The sequence below is a fragment of the Schistocerca cancellata genome, chromosome 8 (genome assembly GCF_023864275.1).
Source record: "Schistocerca cancellata isolate TAMUIC-IGC-003103 chromosome 8, iqSchCanc2.1, whole genome shotgun sequence".
Taxonomy (NCBI): domain Eukaryota; kingdom Metazoa; phylum Arthropoda; class Insecta; order Orthoptera; family Acrididae; genus Schistocerca; species Schistocerca cancellata.
Window position 1 is genome coordinate 594,596,401 of NC_064633.1, and position 12,408 is coordinate 594,608,808.

The following is a 12,408-nucleotide window of genomic DNA, read 5'->3' on the forward strand; positions in this document are numbered from 1 at the left end:
TGTTAACGCAGGGACACCTCTTGGGGTCTGGTACCCAAAAAACGTCTCATCTTCGTCCAGACCTATGAAGGTGGCATATGGCACCCAATGGTCGACACATACCTCTCTCAACACTACCGAACTGTAAACCAGACTCCCATAGCCAAGGCAGAGACTCGAGCATAGTGTTCAGCAAAATGCTCGGCAACCGCGTTTGCATCTATAGACAGCAAGCCATTGATGTTAACGCAGGGACACCTCTTGTTGTCTGGTACCCAAAAAACGTCTCATCTTCGTCCAGACCTATGAAGGTGACATATAGCACCCAATGGTCGACACGTACCTCTCTCAACACTACCGAACTGTAAACCAGACTCCCTTAGCCAAGGCAGAGACTCGAGCATAGTGTTCAGCAAAGTGCTCAGCAACCGCGTTTGCATCTATTGAGAGCAAGCCATTGATGTTAACGGAGGGACACCTCTTGGGGTCTGGTACCCAAAAAACGTCTCATCTTCGTCCAGACCTATGAAGGTGGCATATGGCACCCAATGGTCGACACATTCCTCTCTCAATACTACCGAACTGTAAACCAGACTCCCATAGCCAAGGCAGAGACTCGAGCATAGTGTTCAGCAAAGTGCTCAGCAACCGCGTTTGCATCTATAGACAGCAAGCCATTGATGTTAACGCAGGGACACCTCTTTTTGTCTGGTACCCAAAAAACGTCTCATCTTCGTCCAGACCTATGAAGGTGACATATGGCACCCAATTGTCGACACGTACCTCTCTCAACACTACCGAACTGTAAACCAGACTCCCTTAGCCAAGGCAGAGACTCGAGCATAGTGTTCAGCAAAGTGCTCAGAAACCGCGTTTGCATCTATTGAGAGCATGACATTGATGTTAACGCAGGGACACCTCTTGGGGTCTGGTACCCAAAAAACGTCTCATCTTCGTCCAGACCTATGAAGCTGGCATATGGCACCCAATGGCCGACACATACCTCTCTCAACACTACCGATCTCTAAACCAGACTTCCATAGCCAAGGCAGAGACTCGAGCATTGTGTTCAGCAAAGTGCTCGGCAACCGCGTTTGCGTCGGTAGAGAGCACGCCATTGATGTTAACGCAGGGACAGCTCTTGGGGTCTGGTACCCAATAAACGTCTCATCTTCGTCCAGACCTATGAAGGTGGCATATGGCACCCAATGGTCGACACATACCTCTCTCAACACTACCGAACTGTAAACCAGACTCCCATAGCCAAGGCAGAGACTCGAGCATAGTGTTCAGCAAAGTGCTCGGCAACCGCGTTTGCATCTATAGACAGCAAGCCATTGATGTTAACGCAGGGACACCTCTTGTTGTCTGGTACCCAAAAAACGTCTCATCTTCGTCCAGACCTATGAAGGTGACATATGGCACCCAATGGTCGACACGTACCTCTCTCAACACTACCGAACTGTAAACCAGACTCCCTTAGCCAAGGCAGAGATTCAAGCATAATTTTCAGCATAGTGCTCGGCAACCGCGTTTGCATCTATTGAGAGCAAGCCATTGATGTTAACGCAGGGACACCTCTTGTTGTCTGGTACCCAAAAAACGTCTCATCTGCGTCCAGACCTATGAAGGTGGCATATGGCACCCAATGGTCGACACGTACCTCTCTCAACACTACCGAACTGTAAACCAGACTCCCATAGCCAAGGCAGAGACTCGAGCATTGTGTTCAGCAAAGTGCTTGGCAACCGACATTGCAGCTATAGAGAGCAAGCCATTGATGTTAACGTAGGGACACCTCTTGGGGTCTGGTACCCAAAATACGTCTCATCTTTGTCCAGACCTATGAAGGTGGCATATGGCACCCAATGGTCGACACATACCTCTCTCAACACTACCGAACTGTAAACCAGACTCCCATAGCCAAGGCAGAGACTCGAGCATAGTGTTCAGCAAAGTGCTCGGCAACCGCGTTTGCGTCGGTAGAGAGCACGCCATTGATGTTAACGCAGGGACACCTCTTGGGGTCTGGTACCCAAAAAACGTCTCATCTTCGTCCAGACCTATGAAGGTGGCATATGGCACCCAATGGTCGACACATACCTCTTTCAACACTACCGAACTGTAAACCAGACTCCCTTAGCCAAGGCAGAGACTCGAGCATAGTGTTCAGCAAAGTGCTCAGCAACCGCGTTTGCATCTATTGAGAGCAGGCCATTGATGTTAACGCAGGGACACCTCTTGGGGTCTGGTACCCAAAAAACGTCTCATCTTCGTCCAGACCTATGAAGGTGGCATATGGCACCCAGTGGTCGACACATACCTCTCTCAACACTACCGAACTGTAAACCAGACTCCCATGGCCAAGGCAGAGACTCGAGCATAGTGTTCAGCAAAGTGCTCGGCAACCGCGTTTGCGTCGGTAGAGAGCACGCCATTGATGTTAATGCAGGGACACCTCTTGGGGTCTGGTACCCAAAAAACGTCTCATTTTCGTCCAGACCTATGAAGGTGACATATGGCACCCAATCGTCGACACGTACCTCTCTCAACACTACCGAACTGTAAAACAGACTCCCATAGCCAAGGCAGAGACTCGAGCATAGTGTTCAGCAAAGTGCTCGGCAACCGCGTTTGCATCTATAGAGAGCAAGCCATTGATGTTAACGCAGGGACACCTCTTGGGGCCTGGTACCCAAAAAAACGTCTCATCTTCGTCCAGACCTATGAAGGTGGCATATGGCACCCAATGGTCGACACGTACCTCTCTCAACACTACCGAACTGTAAACCAGAGTCCTATAGCCAAGGCAGAGACTCGAGCATAGTGTTCAGCAAAGTGCTCAGCAACCGCGTTTGCATCTATAGAGAGCAAGCCATTGATGTTAACGCAGGGTCTCCTCTTGGGGTCTGTTACCCAAAAAACGTCTCACCTTCATCCAGACCTAAGAAGGTGACATATGGCACCCAATGGTCGACACGTACCTCTCTCAACACTACCGAACTGTAAACCAGACTTCCATAGCCAAGACAGAGACTCAAGCATAGTGTTCAGCAAAGTGCTCGGCAACTGCGATTGCATCTATAGAGAGCAAGCCATTGATGTTAACGCAGGGACACCTCTTGGGGTCTGGTACCCAAAAAACGTCTCATCTTCGTCCAGACCTATGAAGGTGACATATGGCACCCAATGGTCGACACGTACCTCTCTCCACACTACCGTTTCAATTGTTTTATAAGTAGGTGAACGCGGGCACGGAGCCACTTAAAGGCTATTATTTGCTCTAAGGAAGGGTGTTGTTTATGTCACTGTAGAGTTCACCAACGCTCTTTAATTGCCTCAGCGACTTCCGGCGACCACCAAAGGACAGTCGTTAGCCAGGGCACCCTAGAGAACGAAGGATCGCGTTTCCATCAGCAGAAATTATTGTTGTAGTGACAACACTGATGGCACCACGTGGGAGAGATTCAACGGTGACAGCAGAGGTGAAGGCTACCCAGTCTGCCTTGATTAAAACCCATCTGGTTAGGCGTCCCTGAGCATGACACCGTGGGAGTAACAGGAAGATGGGGAAGTGGTCACAACCACACAGGTCGTCATGGATAGATGGGTGAAATCCTGGGCTTCAAATTGATAAGTCAATGGCCGAGTAACTACCATGAGCCACACTGACATCTGTGGCGGCATCAATATTTAAGAGGCAGTGGTCGAGATGAGACAGTAAATTTTCGAAATCCCTGCCATGGTCAGTAAGCATGGGTTGTTGTTGTTGTTGTGGTCTTCAGTCCTGAGACTGGTTTGATGCAGCTCTCCATGCTACTCTATCCTGTGCAAGCTTCTTCATCTCCCAGTACCTACTGCAACCTACATCCTTCTGAATCTGCTTAGTGTATTCATCTCTTGGTCTCCCCCTACGATTTTTACCCTCCACGCTGCCCTCCAATACTAAATTGGTGATCCCTTGATGCCTCAGAACATGTCCTACCAACCGATCCCTTCTTCTGGTCAAGTTGTGCCACAAACTTCTCTTCTCCCCAATCCTATTCAATACTTCCTCATTAGTTACATGATCTACCCATCTAATCTTCAGCATTCTTCTGTAGCATGGGTTATGGGCGTTAAAATCTCCCAAAAGTAGGAAACGTTTAGGGAGTTGATCAGTCAGTGCAGCCAATACGTTCAGGGGTACCTCGCCATCTGGAGGGAGATATATATTGCAGACAATTATTTCCTGCATCGTCCGTATCTTGACAGCCACAGCTTCAAGAGGACTTTGAAGGGGCTCAGGTTCACTACAAACCGAACTCACGACATAAACGAAAACTCCATCTGACACTCTATTGTATTCACTTTGTTTCTTGTAATATCCCTTGTAGCTGCGAAGGGCAGGGGTCCACATTGCCAGGAACCAGGTTTAATGAAGGGCAATGCAGAAAGCAGGTGTAATGCCTAGCAGTTGCAGCAGCTCAGCCAATGGTGGAAGAACCTGCTGCAATTCTACTGGAGGATGACGTGATCGTGAGACTGGGAAAGCATGAAACACTCAATGAGGCAGTCTACGCCTTAGGGTCACCTGCTGCCACAGACTTATTTCCTTAGCAGGCTATGTCCATTGTGTCTGAGGGTCTGGCGAGATCTAGACCCTCAGCAGACACCAGAATATTAACCTCATCCTCAGATGCAGAACTTGTAGGCAGCGGTGGTGTGGGTGCACCGCAATTCCCTTGGTCTTGGCGGTCTTCTTTCTGGATCTCTCTCGCTGGTCTTTGGGTTGCTTTGGCTGGAAGGGCTTCACTGATTCTGTCTCTTGGACAGAGGATAATCATGTAGTCCTACAACCAGCTGCTTTTTGGCACGTCAGCCACTGGCGGGTGTCATGTTTCCCACTAGAAGAAACCTGGGAAGGGACCTCTTCCTATCGAGAGGAGCCAAAGAAGACTTACGTTTCCCCAGCGCAGAAGTGGGGACTGGTGTCCCCGATGGTTGGAGGGACAGTTCTCCCAAGATAGCTGGTGTGGGAGCAACAGGGAGGAAAGTGCCCTCACCATCAAGGGGCAGGTGTTGTCTTCTGGCTCTAAGAGCCGACTGCCACTTGTGGAACTGATGGGGCTACAATTGTTCTACCGTAGGGGTCATAGGCACAGGATGTAGGTGCTCAAATTTCCTCTTGGCCTCAGTGTAGGTCAGTAGGTCCATGATTTTCCTTTCTCGCTGTAAAATCCTGCAGTCTGGTGAGCGAGGGGAATGTTTCCAGAATGAGATTTTCACTCTGCAGCGGAATGTGTGCTGATATGAAACTTCCTGGCAGATTAAAACTGTGTGCCGGACCGAGACTCGAATTCGGGACCTTTGCCTTTTGCGGGCAAGTGCTCTACCAACTGAGCTACCCAAGCACGACTCACGCCCCATCCTCACAGCTTTACTTCTGCCAGTACCTCGTCTCGTACCTTCCAAACTTAACAGAAGCTCTCCTGCGAACCTTGCAGAACTAGCACTCATGAAAGAAAGGTCCTGAGTTCGAATCTCGGTCCGGCACACAGTTTTAATCTGCCAGGGTGTTTCATATCATCGCACACTCCGCTGCAGAGTGAAAATCTCATTCTGGAAACATCCCCTAGGCTGTGGTGAAGCCATGTCTCCGCAATATCCTTTCTTTCAGGAGTGCTGGTTCTGCAAGGTTCGCAGGAGAGCTTCTGTTAAGTTTGGAAGGTACGAGACGAGGTACTGGCAGAAGTAAACCTGTGAGGACGGGGTGTGAGTCGTGCTTGGGTAGCTCAGTTGGTAGAGCACTTGCCCGCGAAAGGCAAAGGTCCCGATTTCGAGTCTCGGTCCGGCACCCAGTTTTAATCTGCCAGGAGGTTTCAAGGGGAATGTTGCTTTCCACAGTTGACACGGAGCACATGCAGTATTGGGATGGGATGGATTTCCACAACCTTGACATGTGATGCTGGAAGTACAGTGGGAAGACATAACTTCCAGCACTTAAAGCACCGAACTGGGGGAGGGGTATATGGCTTCACATCACAGCGGTGGACCATCACCTTGACCTTCTCAAGTAACATGTCGCTCTGGAAGATCAAGATGAAGGCGCTGGTAGCAACCTGACTATCCCTCGGACCCTGATGGAGGCACCGGATGAAATGAACTCCTCGTCGCTCTAAGTTGGCGTGCAGCTTATCTTCAAACTGCAAAAGAAGGTCTCTGTGGAACTTAAAGCCCCCGGCTATATTTAAGCTCTTATCAAGCCCGATAGTAATGGAAACATCCTCCAGCTTGTTACAAGCAAGTTATGCCCATGACTGGGCAGAGGCTGCCGTTTCTAAAAGACTGACCCTGACCGAATTCTGGAGAAGCCCTCAACCTTCCCAAACTTGTCTTCTAATTCTCTACAAAAAACTGAGTCTTCATCGAGACAAAGGAGTCCCCATCAGCTCTCATGCATATGAGGCTTGCATTGTACTTAGACTTGGAACGCTTAGGGACTGCTGGCGTTCCATCACTAGCAAGTGATGACATGGTATGGTTCATGGTGCATCATCCACCCTGACGCCTCTCACAGAGACCCTCCACATGGGCGCCACCCTGCCCCAGCGAAAGCCACCTGGCAGGATGGCGATTGCCAGGAGTTGTGACGCCCCAGAGTGACGGGCATCTACTCCTTGCCATACATGGGGAGTTAATGGCGCAGACATCAGCAGAGCGATCCCTGTGTAGCCAAGGGGCTACAACCTGTTGGTGGCCCCACCACAATGGGCTGGCTACCGTGCTGGATATGAGGTGCAAAGGATTCCATGGTCATCGTCGTCGCAGAAAACGGCACTGCATAGTGGGTGGAGGTAAACGCCCCCAGGAAGGTGTCCTCTCTCGAGAAATGATGAGCGAGACTGCAAGTGGGCTAAGGATCTCAATGCACATTGGACACAATGCAACATGTAAGTTGACCTTCTCCAGTTGGCTCGCTCTTCGGGAAAATTTTGAAAAATGGAGGTCAAACCGTCTAGGAGACCATCACATAAATGCTGAAAGGTGTGAGACTCCTTTTACTCGCCTCTTACGACAGGCAGGTATACCTCAGGCCTGTTCTAATCCCTGGGCCCGCAGGGGTCATCCTAAAGTGATCTTCCGTTGCTAGATGAAAAGTTTCCGCAGATAGGTGGATTGGAGAAGATGGTTGAGTTCGATGGTGGACACAACCCTTTGACCTCACACTACTAGGCTGCTTCCTGTGGGTTTTGTAAAGGATCTGGTGTACTGAACAAAAGCTAGAGACCTACAGGACATGAAGGCATGAATTCGCAATGCATTTGAACATATCACAGTGGAGATCTTGAGTCATACGTGGAGATAAATGTAATTCCGACTAGACGTTTTCCTTGCCACTAAGGGTGCACGCATTGATGTGTAAGAATGAGGAAAGGAAACTTCTTGAGTTATCATACCACATGTTAAAAACCATTCGTTAATATCTGATATAAGGTACTGAAGCCATAACCTGTAAAGCTACCTTTTGGACATCTTGTATGACGACGAGCTAATTTCCGATGTGCAACATTTGCTCATTGCAAAAAATGCGGACATCTACATTCAATACTTCCATGAAGGAATCCGTTGTTGGGGAAAACGTGTCGCGACGTGGGGTGAATGTGTAGGGAATGACTGGTACTGTCACCAGGTTTCTTGGGCATAGCTTTATTTTTCCGAGGTATTAAAGAACTATTCGTCCTAAGAATAACGCAGTCTTTATTAATTAAAAAATTGCGTATTACACCTGCTGTGTCGAGGGCTCGTGCTTACTTAACCATCAACAAACCGCACCGACATTCTGCAGGGACAGATCTAAAGGATACAGCCCTTCAGATGAGAGACAGGGAAGAGCGCACTCCACCCAGCCACCAGATGGCAACACAAGGGTCACAAGACATTACTGTTCATGTAGACCATTCCTCCTCCATGGGTCAAATGACCCAAAGTAGTACTTGGTGGTTATACAGTGAAAAGCCAAAGAACCTGGTAGTGTAGGGCCCCTGCGAGCACGCAGAAGTACCGCAACAAGACGTGACATGGACTCAAATAATGTTTGAAATAGTTCTGAAGGGAACTGACACCATGAATCCTGCAGGGCTGTCCACAAATCCGTAAGGGTAAGAGCAGGTGGAGATCTCTTCTGGACAACACATCGCAAGACATCCCAGATATGCTCAATAATGTTCATGTCTGAGGACTTTGGCGACCAGTGGAAGTGTTTAAGCTAAGAAGAGTACACGTAGAACTACTCTGTAGCAATTCTGGACGTGTGGGATGTCGCATGTCCTGCTGGAATTGCCCACGTCAGTCGGAATGCACAATGGACGTGAATGGATTTACGTGATCAGACAGGGTGCTTACGCACGTGTCACCTATCAGAGTCATATCTAGACGTATCAGTTGTCCCATATCACTCCAACTGCACACACCCTACACCACTACAGAGCTTCCAGTAGCTTGAACAGTCCACTGGTGACATGCACGTTCCGTGGATTCATGGCGTTGTCTCCATGTCCCTGTACATCAGCTCCCAACAATAGGAAACGAGACCAGTCCGACCAGGCAACTGCCCAAAGTCGAAGAGCCCATTCGAGGCGTAAGGCTTTGTGTCGTGCAGTCATCAAGGTTACACGAGTGCGCCTTCGGCTCCGAAAACCAATGTCATAATGTTTCGTTGAATGGTTCTCAGGCTGACGCATGTTCACGGCCCAGCCATTTGCGGAAGTGTTGCACTTCCATCACGTTGAACGATTCTCTTCAGTCGTCGTTTTTTCCGTTCTTGCAGGATCTTTTTCCGGCCGCAGTGATATCAGAGATTTTATATTTTACCGGATTCGTGGCGTTCACGGTACACTTTTGAAACGGTCGTACGGGAAAATCCCCACTTCATCGCTATCTCGGGGATTTTGTTTCCCATGACTCGTGCACCGGCTATAACACTTGTTCAGACTCACGTACATGTTGATATCCTGCCATTTTAGCATCAGTAACCGATCTAACAACTGCGCCAAACACTTAGTGGCTTATATAGGCGTTGCCGACCGCAGCGCCGTATTCTTGCGGTTTACAAGTCACTCTACCAGAAGACGCATGCCTATACCAGTTTCTTTGGCGCATCAGTGTAATTAAAGTGCAGCTTCTTCAAAAATGGTTCAAATGGCTCTGAGCACTATGGGACTTAACATCTTAGGTCATCAGTCACCTAGAACTTAGAAGTACTTAAACCTAACTAACCTAAGGACATCACACACTTCCATGCCCGAGGCAGGATTCGAACCGGCGACCGTAGCAGTCCCGCGGTTCCGGACTGTAGCGCCTAGAACCGCACGGCTACCACGGCCGGCTGCAGCTTCTCATGGAAGTCCAATGGTGGATGTAAGTATCGTATGGTAGCGAAGATCGGTAGATATGCTGACGCATTAATGTGGAATTCGTTTACGCTGTAAAAAAGGTAGGTCCAACTTTGGCCACCAGAGCAAACCTGGCGCTTAGAATACGGGGAAAATGTGTAGAGGTATGGAAATATTTCCACATGTAATACGTTAGAGATGGGACATGGACAGAAAAGTTCAAAAAGTAAGAAAGGCATAACGTCTATTTTATTATTGGCTAGAGCTTACACAATTAGTTCAGTATCAGCAATGGAGACGCCGATAATATGCTTCATCCGTAAAACAACGTGATCAGCAGCTGCTCGTAGCAGTTCCGATGGAATCTGATCAACATGTTCCAGATTTAAGATCAGGTAGAGACCGAAAGTGTCCTTGGTAAATGCGTTTTTCTAGATGTCTCTACAGGCAAAAGTCACAAGGATTCAGGCCAGGCGACCTAGTGGACCAGGCAACTGGAAAACCTCTGGAGATAATACGGTAGTGGAGGGTTGCATTGCCGGCCGGAGTGGCGAGCGGTTAAAGGCGCTACGGTCTGGAACCGCGCGACCGCTACGGTCGCAGTTTCGAATCATGCCTCGGGCATGGATGTATGTGACGCCCTTAGGTTAGTTAGGTCTAAGTAGTTCTAAGTTCTAGGGGACTGATGACCACAGCAGTTAAATCCCATTTTTTGAGGGTTGCATTAAACAGATCTCTCACTGAGCGAGCCGTGTGTTGCCCCATATTGGATGGAAACAGTGATTTCCACACAGCTGTGCTCTTCCAAAGCACGAATCACATGCTGTACGAGGAGGTCTCGATAACATGGGGACATCGTGGTTTACCTGACATGCTACCTGGATGTATTCGCTTCAGAAAAGAACGAACCATGAACAAAGGTGCTTGTGAATCCACAACATACATGACGAGTGCAGTGGCTCTTCGTACACAACATGTGGCTTAACAGTACCCCAAACTTGGCAGCTCTGTGTAGTCACTGCACCCTGTAGCGTACAGTGTTCCTCGTGTTAATGAAATGTGCGATATTTCATCAACTTGGATCAGTGCCAGAAAGCGAAGAGCAAACTCAGTGTGTTGCAGCAGATATTGAGGTTTCAGTTGCTGGTCCGTCTGGATGATGACCGGGTACCAGTGTAAAATACTCAAAATTTCTCATACTGTTCACCATGAGATTTACAATTCTTGTGATACTGTAGGAGCACTAGTGCTACTTCCATACAACTCAACGTGCAGGCAATTCGGTGCGAAAAGTCCAGTCTAAGGCGTTAGTAGTCTGAAGTACTGAGCATTAACACAATTGCCAGTTGCTTGATTCACAATTTTTAATAAATAAAAACCTGGCCATTTTTAATTACCAATCACATGAAAATAAATTGCTATTTGACAGACTTGTGAATGACTTATTATGGTATGAAAAAGTTATTAACATCTACAATATTGTTCAATCTCCGCAAATAATGAAGTATTTTGTTCTCCATCTGATGGTTCGTATTTTTGCCCCGTATTTAATCTCTTAGGAATTCTCGCATTTGAATATTATTTTTGTTAAAAAGTAATTAAAACATTGCTAATTAACCTATCCATTTGTTAGTAAATATGACACTTCATTATAACTAAAAAAAGAGAAGGTGCGCAATTCTGTTCCAAGCTGCGGAATTGTTTTGCTTCAATTCGGAATAAAATCATCACAAGTGCCCTTATTAATGTGTCACTTAGTTAAGAGTCTCTTTAATACAATGATTATACGGAGAAGTATAATGATTACAGAATAAGTGATTCACAAGTTTACACAGACACAAGAGTCTGTTGGTTCATGGAGTCGAACAAGTGTATGTAGAGCCTTTTTTTCATTTCTCTCCCGACGCTGCTGCATGTGTCCCATTCTCCCGGCACTGGACCTTTTTAGGCGTTTTGGATCCGTTTCGACGCTAATTTTCCTCCCACTTGAGTTTCCTATAATTATAACTATACTTAGACTAGTCATATGGGACAATACATTATGAAATTTTCAGTTCAACACCGATTTTAATTACGTTCTGTAAAATCTTTTAAGTGTCGCATCTAAAGGCGTTCACACGCTACAATATTTTACAGCTTTACACTGGCAAATTCGTAACAACCAGGCACATCCGCCTATAACTGCGCTATGAAGTCAAAGCAAAAGAAACATACTCCATGACAAACTCATAGAGACAGGATAAATACACTGTGTGCTCTGCCATGGTCGGATTCTTTAAAATTTATTGGCTTTCGGAATGTGCCTACACAGCCATCTCGACACTGGAAAAGTTACGCAGTAGTCGGTTTTGACGGTTCACAGTATACCTAAGTATAACTCGTATCGAGGTAAAGAGTTTCACAGGCTCAACAAAGGACTGATTCAGACGTAAAACCAATTTTACACCCACAGCATGCTGAAGCAAGTACACAAGACGAAAATGTAACATAGGATTCACAAGTGGTATTACGCTAAAAACCATACTGGGTGCACAATAAGAAAATAATATCATTCGCCGTTGGCAAACAATTGTGATATTCCTGATTCTATGCATATTAATGACTACGTGTCTAAGTTAACAGTAGGAAGTTCTTTGGTACGCCCCATAAAAATTGTTTTACAAGCTGCGGATGGAGAAATAAATATTTGCGCAGGTCTAAAAGTACCATGTATGGTATTTTCTCACACAAGAACCATCGGTTGACAAGCGAATACATGTCTTCAGTTCAAAAACACCTCCTACCGATCTCATTCAAACCAGTGGCTTATTATTTGAAGACTCTTGCACAGGCTTCCGCAACAGGGGGCACTTGAGCCCACCTAGAATCTGACTACAGGCTTTCTAGCCATTACAAAATTCTCTCGAGTTCCCAGCAGCCAATGTCTGCAACTCCACTAAGCTGCAAAATTTAATATTGCCTACCGTGACGAGGGACACTTCAGCTTTAGCAGTCAATAGGTATCTCAAGTTTTCTCTACTGTCACTCTGTTCGAGGACATTACGCTGATTCTACA